The sequence below is a fragment of the Podarcis filfolensis genome, assembly GCF_964270895.1.
Source record: "Podarcis filfolensis genome assembly, chromosome: 7".
Taxonomy (NCBI): domain Eukaryota; kingdom Metazoa; phylum Chordata; class Lepidosauria; order Squamata; family Lacertidae; genus Podarcis; species Podarcis filfolensis.
In genome coordinates, this window is record NC_139603.1 from 60,898,877 (window position 1) to 60,915,260 (window position 16,384).

Below are 16,384 nucleotides of genomic sequence, written 5' to 3' on the forward strand. Positions count from 1 at the left end.
TGTCCAAAGCCCATAAAACGCCAAATGGAATGTGGAGCACAAACATTTTCTAGATGATATATTATAGTCAAACTTTGTATTATGCCAAAGAAGCAGTGCTTCACCTCCCTGAATATTTAATGAAAATAAAAACAAATATTTGAGTGGCATAAGCCTCTCAGAGTTTAATGCGGGAATGTGAGAGAGTTTTAAGCCTGACTATAAACATGAATAATGTATACCAGTGAAAATGTGATGCTCGAAGTTGTTACAGGTACATAACAATCTGATCCTGATGTATTCCTTACAGGCTGACTGCAGAATCTGGACAGATCTGGAAGTGCCGAAGCAAACCCGAACATCTCTGCTGCATTTGGGCATGTGCTAGTGCAATGAATGGTATGAGAGACAGGCTTTCCTACTGGTTGTGCTGAGGTTGTAACAATTTCTCATAGTGTAGATATTGCCTCTTTTTTGACCTTCAAAATATGGCAGCCCTAAATATAACCACTCAAACCCTCTGACTCTCAGAGCCAGGAATCTGGGCTTGGGTTATAGCAGAAATCTTTCTAAATTTTGTGCTGTGGCATTGGAAACTACTGAGAGTAAAATGAGAAAAAGTAGCAATCTTATACTACACTTACAATATTGTGCAGTGCTAGATAATCTAGTAAAAGATTCAGGGAGCAATCTAAACCCTGGCCAGGCTGTAAAGAGACCTATGGAACTACTGCCACATCTACAACCCCAGTGCGGCAAAACGCTGGTGGAGCCCAGCACAGCTGGACAGAAGGCTATCTCCACCTCATCCAAACTCCCCCCTCCTGCCTAGTAGAACAGGGCTTTGGATCACTATGTTAGTAGAGCTGAAGACAGTACAAAGGGGGGGGGGAATACGGTGAGACATTTGAAATGTATGGGTCCCTCAAGAGACTTTTGCAAATGCAGTGCATTTTACAAGTTCCATCATCTACTACCCTTTGATTCCCCAGCCCAAGCTTCCAAGCTGCTCCTTAAGGTTATTTTTTTTTTTTTGCGGGGGGGGGGGGGGAGAGAGACTCTAGAATAGCTTTTGGCCAAAGTGAAATTTGGGGAAGTCCCTATATAAGGATGGAAGTTCTTGTGTGCATTAGTTGTTTTAGCTCAGGCATTCCCAACCTGCGGCCCTCCAGATGTTTTGGCCTACAACTCCCATGATCCCTAGCTAACAGGACCAGTGGTCAGAGATGATGGGAATTGTAGTCCAAAACATCTGGAGGGCCGGAGGTTGGGGATGCCTGCTTTAGCCCCTCAATTTGGACATGCTGATAAAAGAATTTGCCACTTGGGCTGCAATGTTAAATACAATTACAAGGGAGAGTAGGCCCAATGGGACTTACTTCTGACACTGTGTTAATCTTCTGTATTATTTGTGTTGCAATAATAGCAGTAACTTTCAAATGATTATTCAAATAAATATAAATACATATGCAATTGTTCACATTGGGTTTTATTAACTAAGTTTACTCAAGTAGACTCATTGTAACTAATGGACCCAACTTTGGGTCCACCCACTCTTCCATTTTCCTCTGTGATTTCAAGTCACAAGCCTGAGAAGTTTTTTATTTTGTCCTGCCACTTTCCCTGGGAAAACCCACTGTTTACTGCTGAATCAAACCAAATGTCAATCTGCAGAAAACCCAGCTGGCATTTGTTCTGATTCAGCCAGGAACAGTGGGTTTTCCCTGGGAAAGTGGACAGACCCAAAATTACCCCCTCTCAAACCCATGATTTGAAATCACGGGACAAAAGGAAATGTATATGTGCCCTTTTGTTGTTTAGTCGTTTAGTCGTGTCCGACTCTTTGTGACCCCATGGACCAGAGCACACCAGGCACTCCTGTCTTCCACTGCCTCCTGCAGCTTGGTCAAACTCATGCTGGTAGCTTCGAGAACACTGTCCAAACATCTTGTCCTCTGTTATCCCCTTCTCCTTGTGCCCTCCATCTTTCCCAACATCAGGGTCTTTTCCAGGGAGTCTTCTCTTCTCATGAGGTGGCCAAAGTATTGCAGCCTCAGCTTCAGGATCTGTCCTTCCAGTGAGCACTCAGGGCTGATTTCCTTAAGAATGGATCGGTTTGATCTTCTTGCAGTCCATGGGACTCTCAAGAGTCTCCTCCAGCACCATAATTCAAAAGCATCAATTCTTTGGCGATCAGCCTTCTTTATGGTCCAGCTCTCACTTCCATACATCACTACTGGGAAAACCATAGCTTTAACTAATTAATTTCAATGGATCTGCTTTCAATACAATTTATTTGAATCCCAACCATTGTTCTTAAGTTCATATGTACTTGGGAGAGACATAATTCAAAATGTACAAAAAAAAGAGAGGGCTAAAGATAGCAGATACTGTTTCGTAGGCTATTCATACCTCTGTCATGTTGGGAGCACATCTACTACATGTCCAGAGCCTTGGCAATGTTCATATTAGACACGTACTGTCAAGTGTGGATGTGTTTACACTTATTCGTTTCCCACAGCATTCAGAAGAGGCACAAATAGAAGCTAATTAATTTTGTAAGTCACTGATGACAGCCATAACAGTTGAACAAAACAGAGCAACAAGTCAATTACATGTTGTCACCTGTAACGGTGTAAAAATACCTTTTTAATTCTCCCTTATCTTTCCAGCGTCATCTTTTTATTTACAGTACAAAAGATTCTAATTTTATATATTGTACAAGTTGTGAAAATTGCATTGGATTCACTGCTTATTTTTGTTGAAAGCCTGCACCACTCTGTTGTGACTGTTTGAGGGTAGGGAGACTGTTTACTCTCAAGATGGAAACAGGTAGCAAGTTTGCATACCTTGAGAATAGCTCCCATATTAAGCATTCTTCCTAACTTTAAATGGGCAATCATTTTATTTTTTTTACTTAGCTAAATATAAAGTACACACACACACAATTCTGACTTGTATAACAGCCAGAAATGCATTTGTGCATATGTGGATATGGTATATATTTCTTTGCTCTATCAAGCTCTAGGGAGTTAGTGACATTCAAAGGCTAAGTAAGGTATAATTAAGTTTGTGATTAAACTGAGTATAATTACGTTAGTTACAGAGTGGGGACAGGAAGGTTAACTTAAGTAATGGTGCACTAGCCTTTTAACCTTTACCAACACAGTCCTATAAATGTCTACTCAGAAGTGAGCCCCATTGAGTTTAAAGGACTTGCTCCGAGGTAAGAGTGTATAAGATTGCAGCCTAGGTCTCCAGTATAACTATCCTATAAACTGTTTGGAAGACTGATTCCCTCCCCACACTTTGACTATGTTTCCTTAGTATCTAGTACATAAATGGTCATCTTTCCTGACCATATTTGAAACAGTAGTGGGATGAGGCTGGTGAAAAATCCACTATGTTGACAGTATGAGTAGTATTTCTATTCTGTAAATCAGGGATGACTAACCTGTAGCCCTCCAGCAGTGGGGACCTTGGGGACTCAAAATTTCAGCAGTGAGAGTTGGGTGTGGGTGTGATCTAACAAAGACAACCTGAGTATGTGTTTATAAATTACTGAATAAAAGGGTAGGATATAATAATTGTTTTGCAGCAAGTTGAGGTAAGAAGTGATGAGAAAAATTAGCTGGTGGTTAATTTTTTGGTCATTATTTTTAAAATAGAGCCTATTTTTTGCATTTTTTTTAGCCCTCCCCAAATTGGTGCCCTCCAGATGGACTCCAGCTCCTATCCACTTCAAACTGCATGGTCAGATGGCAGGTATGATGGGAACTGTAGACCAAGAACATCTGAAGGGCACCATGTATAGCTTCTAGGTGCCTTCCGCCCCTAGTCAGAGTAGAATATAAATTGAAATGATGTGAATAACAAAGTGAGTGTCACGAATTCTCCACAGCGCTTTAGCAGAAATGCTCAGAGTTCCAGGTTCTTCAATGCAGTGCAGTATATTTATTGTGGCACTGTGGCTTAAACCACTGTGGCTTGCCGATCAGAAGGTCGGCGGTTCGAATCTCCGCAATGGGGTGAGCTCCCATTGCTTGGTCCCTGCTCCTGCCAACCTAGCAGTTCGAAAGCAAGTCAAAGTGCAAGTAGATAAATAGGTACTGCTCCAGTGGGAAGGTAAACGGCATTTCCGTGCGCTGCTCTGGTTTGCCAGAAGCGGCTTAGTCATGCTGGCCACATGACCCGGAAGCTGTATGCCGGCTCCCTCGGCCAATAAAGCGAAATGAGTGCCGCAACCCCAGAGTCGGCTACGACTGGACCTAATGGTCAGGGGTCCCTTTACCTTTTTATATATACAAATATCTACAGGCTATAATACACGAGCAGTTCATACAGTCAAACAGAGTACCTGGCTGCACCTTAAGGGAAATACTAAGACCTCTAACTCTTTCTCTGTGACCACACTCCTCTACACCGCCCCCTTACTGCTGGACAGTTTTCCTTTTTAAACCGATGACAGCCAATCAACTGACAGCACATTACTGCTGAGTCATTCTGACCCAGCACTTCCATAGAAAGTATTGCAGGCTGATTGCATCAGCTAGCAAACTCAAGCCTGCAGACTTACTATCTCACACAGCATTCTGTGAATCCCAACAGTGAGGCCACCATGTTGATGCAGGTATGTCCTTTACATATGGACGGCATACCCACCAACATTTCTCTGATCATTCTATAATGATGATTTTACTATTTATACCCCACACATCTTACTGGGTTGCCACAGTCACTTTGGGCAGCTTCAAGCACATATAAAAAACATAATAAAATATTATACATTAAAAAAACTTCCCTATACAGGATTGCTTTCAGATGGCTCAGGGGTCGGATAAATTAATACCCTCCAGCATTTCTCCAATGAAAATAGGGACATCCTAAGGAAAAGTGGGACATTCAGGAATCAAATCAGAAACTGGGGTGGCTTCTCTAAATCAGGGATGTCCCTGGGAAACAGGAACACTTGGAGGGTCTGGTATGGAGTGTTTGCGGATTTCCATATAGTCATCGTCTCCTCCTGTTCTCCTCCTTCACAGGAATTTAAACGTCTTCAATAAGGGTGGATGTGTTCAGCCCTACTGCTAATTCTGCTAGTTGCATGCAAACATATAAAGAGGTGAGCCATTTAAAAACATTCTATAGAAACATTTTTATTGTAAAGGAACAGTACAGCTTTACAACAGTACAACAATCCAGCTAGTTCAAAACCAGCTAATTTTCGCACATTGAAAGTTGAACCTATTGAGTTTTGATTCAAACGCACAGTATTTAAATTTATCAAGGGAGAAACCAGCAAAAGAATATTGCATTGTAATCTCACCTCTTAATATGAATCTTCCTGTTCTGGGTTTCAAGCAGCCAACCCGTTCCTTCCCCGGAAGACCGTTCCATCCTGACCTCCTTTCTTCTGCTTTTTATTTCTAACTGACAGCCAGTATTCCAAGGCTACTCAACATCCTGAGTCCTCATTGGGCTGAATGTGTGAGAGAATTGGGTAAGGGATGTACAGCACCTAAGGATAATTATATGAAAATGATGTACAGATGGTTTTTAACACTGATTAAAGTATCAAAGTACCTGCCCACCTAGCAGTTCGAAAGCACCCTTAAGTGCAGGTAGATAAATAGGTACCGCTTTCTAGCGGGAAGGTAAACGGCGTTTCCGTGTGCTGCACTGGTGCTGGCTCGCCAGAGCAGCTTCGTCACGCTGGCCATGTGACCCGGAAGTGTCTTCGGACGGTGCCGGCTCCCGGCCTCTTGAGCGAGATGAGCGTGCAACCCTAGAGTCGGTCACAACTGGCACGTACGGGCAGGGGTACCTTTACCTTTACCTTTAAAGTATCAAAAATGTACAAAACAAAAGAAAGTAAGTGTTGGAAGTGTAAAGAGGCAAAAGGTACATTTTATCATATGTGGTGGCAATGTAAGGTAATAAAACGTTTTTGGGAAATGATCTATAATGAATTGAAAAAAATGATAAAAATAACCTTTGTTAAAAAACCCGGAAAGACTCTCCTCCCTGGAAGAGAGGGGAGTGGTTGTGGGCGGGAGCCCGAGCTCTGCCCCTAGTAGGGGGCGTTAGCCCCCTGCCTCCTCCTCTCACCTGGCTGGCGCCCACGCCCCTCGGCAGGCACCCAACCAGGTGCCTCCGAGGGGGCGTGTACAGCAGCCTTTTGCTGCGGCGCCAGCCTCTCCTCGGCCTCATTCTTCGCCGTCGTCTCGTACAGGTCAATTTGCTGGACCAAGTTTGAGGCCCGCCTCTTTTCCGCGGCGTACGCTATCGCCTTTTTTGGCGCTCTGATAGTTGGCGAAGTTGTGGTTGAAGTTAGCGCAGGAGGTTCAACGCGCGGCCTCCTTAGGGAGGACGTGCAGTTGTCTGAATCTACTTTGACGGTCCGGATACGTCAGTCCAAAACTGATCAGGCCGGTAGGGGGGTTCTAGTTAAGCTTACAGCGTCGGCGCAGCAGGGCCCATGCCCGGTAAAGGACACTAGGCGGTACCTCTACCTCAGACCACCCGGCCCTGGTCCGCTTCTGGTTCACGAAGATGGGTCACCCTTGTTGAGACACCAATTCACCAGGGTACTCCGCAAAGCTATTGAGGCTTGTGGTTTATCTTCCCGGGAGTATGCTGCGCACTCATTCAGGATTGGCGCCGCAACAACAGCCGCCCACTTGGGTCTGCCTGCGGATAAGATTAAAGAAATGGGCCGGTGGAAATCCAACGCTTATAAAAGTTATATTCGCTAGAATGCGTCCTGCTTTATCACCCCTACTTACCTGTTTTTTCTCTGTCCTTTCATCCTCAGCTGTGCTCAGGAGAAGCGTGTGGATTTGTGGCCACAGTATAGTCCATTGGGCCCGCGTTCGGGCGGTCAGCTGCGGCCTCGCGCCTAATCTTGGTTTACCACCTGGAGTTCGAGTTTCCTGGTTTTCGAGAAGAGGCATGCGTTGGGAAGAGCTTATGCCATTGCTGTGGGAGAAAGTAGCCACGCTCGGCCCTCCTGATATCCTTGTCATTCAATTAGGGGAGAATGACCTTGCTAACAAAAGGAGTGTGGACTTGTTATGGAACATAAAAAGAGACTTGGATGCGTTTGCTGCCTTATGTCCCAGAACGACGGTGTTCTGGTCCTCCTTCCTGAAGAGAATTTTTTGGCGCGGTGCGCAGAGCTGTATGGCCATTGAAAAAACCAGGAAACTCGTAAATTGGGCAGTGGCCCGTTGGGTGCGCTTCATGAATGGCCGAGTCATTTATCATGACCGTATCCGGATTGGCGACCAGGCCTTATACCGGAATGAGGGGGGGGGCATCTATCAGATCTGGGGAACGACATCTGGTTAGATAGTGTCATCAATAGCATTTGGGATTGGTTACAGCCGTGAGGGTATTGGCGGCGAGCCTTTTTCGGCTCGGGTGGCAGTTAGGCATTGGAATAATCTGCTGTGGTGTGTCGAAGGGCTAGGTGTGGCCATCGCCTATGCCTTCAATTTTTGGGTATTCCGTTAAAGGAATCTGGCGGTCGTGTATTCTGTCCAATGCCTGCTTGGCGGGAGGCCATGGCACGACCCTCGGTGACATCAGGGGAGAGCCTATAGTTGGATTAGCATCAACAGGCTCCACCTACTGGTGAATAAATCCCCCTTGATTTAGACATCCAATGCCTAAGCCAATACCTTTTCACTGCTGTAATCAATAAAGTTGTGGCCTATTCTTGCCCATTAACCTTATATCACATGTCCTTGTGTATTCATTTCACGTTGCGGGGGTCGGGTCCTCGAACCACAAGTTTTCTTAATAGGTATAACTGGAACGGATATACTGAAAGAATAGAAAAGTTTGTTTATGTATGCAACAACAGCCGAACAGACATTGATAGCCCAACACTGGAAAGAAGAAGGAGTCTCAGCTAAAGAAGATTGGCAACTTAAATTAATGGAATATGCTGAAATGGCTAAACTAACTGTAAGACTAAGAAATCAAGACAACAAATATATATAAAAAAATGGAAAATGTTTATTGCATATTTACAAAAGCGTTGTAATAAAGTAAATACAACATCAGGGTTATAAAAAACACTGGTAATATTAAGGACAATGTTTAAAATTGGAAATATTTAAAGATAAGAAAATTATAGACATGTACAATATAAGAAAATACAAAAGAACTGGGGGGAGGGAATGGAAGGAAGTCAAGGGATCTGAGGAATCCCAAAATATGGATTTAATATGGTATGAAAATGTTTTATTTTCTATTTTCTGTTTTAATTGCATCTGTTTATTATGTCATGTGAAGATAATGTTTGATTGTGAATAATAATAATAATAATAATAATAATAATAATAATAATAACAATAAAGAAGAATTGGGTAAGGGATTGTGTGTTTAGTTTATTATTTTTGTACTTTGTCACAACTCTGTGTTCCCCAGGGCATACAAATACCTCCTTTCCTCTTGCTTCTCAGTGAACCATTTGGGCTCCATTTCTGTCAGCTGTCACTCAACTGCGTTTGCTATTAGAGGGGTTAATATTTATGCCAGCACATTAATGCACGTACACAATTAATTTGTTTCTGGTATAAAATGTGCATGTATATTATGATACAGTTGTATATGGGATGACAATGGCTTCAACTTTATTTTATTTGTTATTTTGCTTAAATGATCCTTTTGACGAACTCTTAGGCTGCATCTCATATAAAGCATTTAAAATAAATTGATAGCTATTGTGTGTGTGTGTGTGTGTGTGTGTGTGTGTGTGAAGTATTGCCCCTCACCCGGAACATGGCTTACTATTCCCAAATAAATGATTGTATAGTATTTTAAGGCTTTAACAACTGTAGGATCAGTGGAAGTATGTTTGTGAGTTTTAACCATTCTATGTAAACCATTCCTTATCATCAGAGGGTTATCTTTTGACATTGCAGTGAGATAGAACTATACAGTAAATAATGGATTGTGAGATGCAGCCAGGCTTGCAGAAAATAACTATTTGAGGGATGGTGCATGAACAGAAAGCTGTAATTTTGACAGGTGGCAAGGTGTCGTGTCACCAAGCCCTCCTAAAGCCTCATATCTCATACCTATTGATTAATGGCTCTAATTAAGGAATGAAATCAAGCATGTGAAGACAGCGGATCGCTTTAGGTCCTTGTTTGGTAGTTTTCTCTTCCTGGCATACAACTCATCCATCTAAATATCACTGCTCTTTCATTTATTACAGCCGGATGATACCAAAAAGGAAGTTGAGGGGGTCCATGCTGAGCTTGTCATTCCAGAACTTGATTTGGTAAGAACTGAGGTAAGGAGATGTGTTAGAACATCATTGGAATGATTGTGGTATTATCGGTTTGCAAAACATCCTGGAAAAAAAAAAAAACAAATGAGAGAGAAGAAGAATGGTAACTGTTCTGCAATTCTGTTGCTTAAGGCCCAAATCCTGGTGCCAGGTACAGTTTGTTATGTGCATGACTTGGTCTTGAACGAAATGAATTCAGATTTATTCCAGTGTAATTGGGAGTGAAAAGCAACTGTTAAAGGTATACTCACACACCAAGTTTGAGATTTATTCAAATTTGATTATCTTAAATCTAGGGATTTTCCAGGAGGAGGGGGGGATCTGCTCAAAATGTTATATGTATATCTTTTGGGAAGAAAAATGAGAAAATGAGGTGAAATAGGAGGGCTTTGTTAGTAAGCCCAGCAAATCAGGTTATATTAATGAATCTTGAATACTATCTGCCTTGCTGCAAGTATGCACTCTGCTTACTAACAAGACCAAAAGTCTGACATTATGCTACACCGCTAAACAAGTCCCTAGGGGAGAAAGAAATGCTACTTCCCCCTGAATTATAATGCTAAAGCTTTGAATCCTTTGCAGGCTAGCTGGAGAGAGCCATCACCTGGAAACTCCAGAATACAAGGAGGGGGGGGGGCGACCCTCATATTATTTTTTTTTTAAAAAAACAAAACTGTGACTAAAAGTGGGGAGAATCTGATACACATGTAAAAATAAAGTTTGTTACTCAACAGTAGCTCAGAAAGGTGGAAGCTTCTATTTAACTTCAAGGAAGCATCCATTAGCATGGAATAGTTGTGTAAATATACTTCGTACCATCTTTTTAAAGCAAGCAAGCAAGGAAAATTAACGATGCACAGATTTTGTTGATACAAACTAATTAATTACATAATATAGAAGGTATATTGTTTCAGTCTATTAAGCACACTTAAGGTGAGGTAGGGTAAGGCTTGATTCTCCCGTGAGTGACAGCTGAAATCTACTCTGAGCACAATGATTGTAAGATACTAGACCCTTAATGTGACAATCCTATACTGGTTTTCTCGGAAATAAGTCCCAGGGAATAAGCATGTATAGGACTGTAGTGTTAGTTTGCAAAGAAGGCTGTGCAAAACAAAAGCCTAGTAAATATTTTATTGGCTATGCTTTTAATTTCTGCTTTGAGATTTTTTATGAGATCAAGACGGTGGGGTCCTTGTTGTGAATCAAAACTTGAGGTAAAAACTTAATGGATTTTAAATAATTTAATAAAAATGTTTAGCGTGTTGGAAAGTAGAAGCATTTCGTTTGGTGCCATAGACAAGGTTTTGTTTTAGCAAGTTGCATTTTGAAATTTTATCATTGCAAAGTAACAGCAGTAAAAAATAATTCGGTGTATTCCCCCTTTGTGTCATCTTATTTATATGTGTCGGTATACAGTGGTAAACCTGGGCTTTATCCCAAAAGTGTGGAATGGGTTTTAGACAAGTCATACATATCAAAGCTACTGGTAAAATATTAGGAGGATATGATAACACTGTGATTAATAGTAATGAATATCTAATACTAATGAATTGCAAACAGACCCTTTCCCAATGTTTAGATGTATAACAGTTTGTGTAAAATACTGACTATGAGGAAACCATTGGTAAATGTGGTATATATGTCTCCTTTTAGATATTGATTGCAAAGGTAATACATGACAAGAAAAGCTTCACACAGGATCAATTAAAACAGGACTGGTCGTGTAGTGTTTTATTAATTGAATAAAGCATCATGCATAAAGAAGCTCCAAGAAGCAAAGTTCCTTTCCATTTATTTGATCAGTTAAGCTTCCTCTATTGCTCTTTATAAATTAATTTTGCAGATTACCTCATCTTTTTATTTATTTTTAAGAGCCTCCGTTGAAAGATTAGAGATAACGATAAAATCATTGCTTACTGAAGCAAGCAGACTTTGAATCCAGCTATGCACATTAGAAAGATGTTACACACTGCATACTTTTAATAATGATCATTTAGAAGATAATTTTAGCATCCACACAAGAGAAAAATGGATTTTTGATGAGTTCTTATATGACCATATGTGGTATTAGTCAGTGTGAGGTATTGCTAGCAAGCTCATTGCTTTCAAAAATCAAAGTTAAATGGTTCATCTATCATCAGAATTTGTGTCTGAGCGACTTGTCTGAACATCAGTATGATTTATGGTTTGAATTGGAGGAGTCAACCATGCATGTTTCTTAGTTTATCGTTTTATGCTGTCTTCAATTAAATGTCTATAAACACAGTGATGGCTTTATGACACTGTCCATCAATAAAGACTATCAGATTTTGCATAGAATATGTAATTTTCTGGAAAATAATGACCTTTTGACTTCGAGGTGTCCTGTTGTACACATGATATATTTGGAAGAGATAGACTTTAATTTTTATCCTACCTGCTTTTATTCCTGTCCTGTAGACTAATTAAGGAAGTGACTGTATTTTGTTTCATCCATTTCACACAGAATTAATATACAGACTTTTTAATGAAATTATAAACATGGGATGCACTATGATGGTTACAGCTCTCAAAGGTATTTATGAAATCTTGATTTTTATTGAGATGTAAACAAATATACAATGAATTCTATGCATTTTATTGCATATTGATTTGGTGTTTGATTGTTTTATCATATAGAAGCCTTTACTAAGGGAAATAGCACATGCATTAAAATTAAATTAAACCATGCTGCAAAATGGATGAATGCAAGGAAAACACAGGCTTTCATTTTCTTCAGGGACAATGAATAATGGTATGTTCGCTCTTCATATTTATGAACTACTCTATTGCATTTGCAGGGGCAGCATATGGAGGCTGAGCCATCTTTTTGAGCAGCTGTGCCCTTATAGAATTGCCATCAGCTATGCATTAAAAATAGTATTCCAGATCTTAAGGCAGAACAGAAGATTTTAATGACTATATATTGCACATTTTTTTCATATAACATGAGGATGGGTAAAAATATCAAGCAGTTGCGGTGTGGTTCAGAAGGACTGTGAAGCACTAATTTGTAACTAAGCATTTTTATACACAGCTGGTGTTATTAGAAATATTTGTGCTCCCAACCTCCCTCTGGTATATTTAGACAGGTGAAAAACTGGAGATGAGAGAATTTATATGAAAGCTGGATCTGTATTCCGGCTTCCTGGTATTCTATGTCTGTGTGCGAGTATAAATGTTTCCATTCCGTTAAGCTGCATTTTCTTTTGCCCTTGGTGCTCGCTCCCTTGTGAATTACAAAGCGGCAATCACTGGACGGTCCTAAAGATTCTCTTTTCGCTTTCTTGGATGTACAGGTAGAGTCTGAATTGAATTATCCAACCACACAATCTTCCTCACCCCTTTAGATATCCAGAGGTATATTCCCCCCAACTCCCCATTTCTGGATTGCGGGCAGAAACTCTCTAAAGAAAACAAGGGATATGATCAAGGAATGTGATTGGAGTACATCCATCTCCTGGGGATAGAGAAAGCAAGTAGATAGCTGTCCCTTACATCTCACTTTTATGCATTTCCACCCTTTAGACATCATCGAATATAATTGACCAGCCCAACGATGGGAGTTTTCTTCAGGTGTGCAATTCCATTTAGATATTTTCATCTGCTAAAAAGTGTGGTTTATTCGTTAATAAAAGTGGGAAAATCCTTCCCTTCATAGGTGATGCTAGCAGGAGGTGCTAAGAAAAGCAATATCATGGCTGATCTGCAGAGGAGACAGAAACAGTCTCCCTCCATAGTATTGTTCTCCATACTAGTTTTAATTGACGTGACTTATGGGTGTGTTGCTTAAGGTCAAAATAATAATAAACACGAGTATTTGAACTCCTTCCATTGTTGTTGGTCTGGAGGCAGTGCTGGATTACCAAATAGGCAGACTAGGCACTGGTCTATGGGCCCCACACCTTTTAGGGGCCCCGTGACAATGGATCAAAATAATATTGATTGGATATTGAAAGAAAATTACAATCACTCTTTCTTGATTGTTATCCCACTAGAGTGCCCCCTCCCCTGAGATTTTGACTGCCTAGGGGCCTCCACAGGGTTTAATTCGGCGCTGGCTGCAGGTGTAATTTCCCCCAAACTGTACAGTCTCAATGATATTCAGTGTGGGGCTTTCTGAGACATTTATTTTGCTATGTTTAAGATTTGTGAAACAAGGGAGTAGCTTTATTGACGTTCCTTTCAATCATTTTCTTACATCTATATCCTGTGATTCTTTTGTCATGGGACCACCATTTGTCTGGTTGGCCACTGTGAGAGCAGGATGTTAGACTAGATGAGCCATTTGCCTGGTCTCTCCGTCTCTTATTATCTTTTTACATTCTTTTTTACATTTGTGAAGGTGGCATACAGGTAGTTCCCAGGCACTGACAGGACCCTGAGCTGCTTAGCTTCAGCAAAGTGGTGCTATCATGTGCCTTCAGACCATACACTGGGGCAGTTTGCCCTATATTTTCTCCTGGGATGAAACTCCATCACATGGGTAGTAGAGCCACCTGTCATATTGGCTTTGTCAAGTGAGCTCCCTGGGATTGCCTGGGTGTTTTCTTAAAGCAGGACTAGGGAACCTATGGACCTCCAGATGTTATTGAACTACAACTCCCATTATCTCTGTATATAGTCCATGCTGGCTGGATCTGATGGGAGTAGTAGCCCAACAAAATGCTTGGAGTGAACTAGTCCTGTTTAGTGAAGTTCATTGAAATATTTCAAAAATCCCTGAACTGCACCTGAAAATAGGTCACGTAATTGATGGGTGAACTAAACATGTACAGTCATACCTCGGGTTAAATATGCTTCAGGTTGAGCGTTTTCAGGTTACACTCCACGGTGACCCGGAAGTAACGGAATGCGTTACTTCTGGGTTTCGCCACTTGCGCATGTGCAGACGCTCAAAATGATGTCACGCTCATGCGCGGAAGCAGCGGATCGCAACCCGCGCATGCACAGACCCGGGTTGTGTTTGCTTCAGGATGCGAATGGGGCTCCGGAACGGATCCCGTTCGCATCCAGAGGTACCACTGTATTATGTTCACTTTTGGGCAGAACTTTGAATAATCTCTAGTTCATCTTCAAGTTTATTCTCTTACATATGTTTTAAATTGTTATTTATTAATTTATATACTGCTTATCCCTTCATGGATCACTGCCTTGCCGTGGCAAAGGTGCTTGAATAACTCAGAGAAGCTATGAGCTATGCCATGCAGGGCCACCCAAGATGGACAGGTCATAGTGGAGAGTTTTGACCAAATGTGATCCACCTGGAGCAGGAACCGGCAAGCCACCCCAGTATCCCTGCCAAGAAAACTCCATGGACAAAGACAACAGGAGTGCCTGGCGTGCTCTGCTCCATGGGGTCACGAAGAGTCGGACACGACTAAATGACTAAGCAACAACAAACATACTGCTTATTTGCCTCTTATACATCGTTTACTCTTCAGACTCTTTTGACCTCTGCACTTAAAGATTGTAATTTAATTAAACATTTCACATTCCGCTGAATGTGGATTTTGACAATTTGTTAGTCTTCTTATTCTTAAGTATATTTTACACTGAACATAAAATGAACTAGTTTCTTTTGTAAAGTGATGAATGTGGATGGGCATTTGTTCCCTTTTGGATATGTTGAACTTTAACGAGTTCATTTCAAAAATGAACATTCCGAGCTCTGACACAGCAACACCTAGAGAGTGATGAAACCTACCTTAGTGTGAAGCTTCTGGGTTGATAAGACTTTGGATAAATACTGGGAGACTGCGTCTCCATCCCTTGCCTGCTTGACAAAATAGTGTTTTCTGCCAGGTTCCAACTTCTCCAGAACTTGTAGCTGAAGCTTGCAGCTCCAGAAATTCATCCCAGGAATTGTGGACTGGACAATAATCTCCCAATTTATACCAGGTATGGCCATTCTCATGTCAGGTGTAATTTTTCTTTTTCATTTGTCAACCAAATATGGACATATCTCTTCAAAGGATACTTGTCAGCAGGCATTAGAGAGAATTTTCCAAGAAGCAACCATTATTACATTTGGTGACTTAGAAAGAGAATAGCTGTCTTTGTATATTATTCAGAGGGGCTTTAAGACACAATGCTATATGAAAACAATCCTCTGGATTAGGTTAAAGGTAGTTAACTAGAGAACAATTTAGACTGAGGATCCAGATTATCCATCTTCTCTTACACAGTTTTAGGAATGAATAAAAACCACAGCAAAGAAACAGTGACTGCTTCCAACAAAAGAGCATTGGGATTGGCAGGGTGAAAGAGCAATTAAAGTATAATCTGGAAAGTGGGTTATAGTCTCATAATTGAAGAATATCCATAGTGTGAGAAGAGCCAGGCAGAGTGTGTCAGTTGGCTAAGGAGATATGTAGGCACAGAGGAAAGCGTCTCAGTCATGATTGTGGAGATGAGTTGCTCAAGAGCCCCAGGGCAAGAGTTTGGGGAATTACATGGCAAGATCAAGCCCCATTGGCCTTTTGACAAACTGATGATGAGTCAACTGGGTGAGCCAGAGAGCAGGCGGCAGTATCTCCTCTGGCCAGCTGCATCAGTAGCATGCAAGAACAGATGTTTTGCTAACTTACACTGTGTACATTTAGAGCACATGACTTCACACAGAGAATCATGGGAACACTAGTTTGTTAAGGGTGCTGGGAATTGTTGCTCTTTGAGGGGTAAACCTAAGTTCCCAGGAGTCTTTGGGATAAGCAGGGTGCTTTAAATGCGCTTTAAATACATTGCATAGCTTTCTACATTTAATATAGATGCAAAGTTTTTAAATGGCTCATAAACCAACAGTTTGAAAATGCAGCATAAAAAAACTAAAGCAATGTTAACAAATTCTGAAACAAAATTAAAAGTAAATTTAAAACTGAGAGATTCAAGATGTGAAATGAAAGTTGTTTAAAAGGCCTGCATGAATAGAAAAACGTTCACTAAGCACCTAAATGTTTCCTTAATTTTATTATTTATTTCAGAATATATAAGTTCTAAATTCATAATACCAGTACTTTTTTCTGGGGGTACGCAGGGGTATGCATACCCCTAAACATTTTCTGAATCTAAGTCTGGCCT

The 16,384-nt window shown here is 41.0% G+C and overlaps 2 long non-coding RNA genes across 3 annotated transcripts in view; both read left to right on the plus strand.

The window, feature by feature from the left end:
- The window catches only part of LOC310766874, an 82,766-nt gene extending 82,429 nt beyond the window's left edge, over positions 1-337 (plus strand). For both annotated transcript variants that reach the window (XR_014550487.1, XR_014550488.1), the window contains exon 3: positions 290-337. This is a non-coding gene — a long non-coding RNA (uncharacterized lncRNA). The remainder of the gene's footprint in view (positions 1-289) is intronic.
- Positions 1-16,384, plus strand: part of LOC310766873 — a 187,887-nt gene that overhangs the window by 107,355 nt on the left and 64,148 nt on the right. The window lies entirely within an intron of this gene.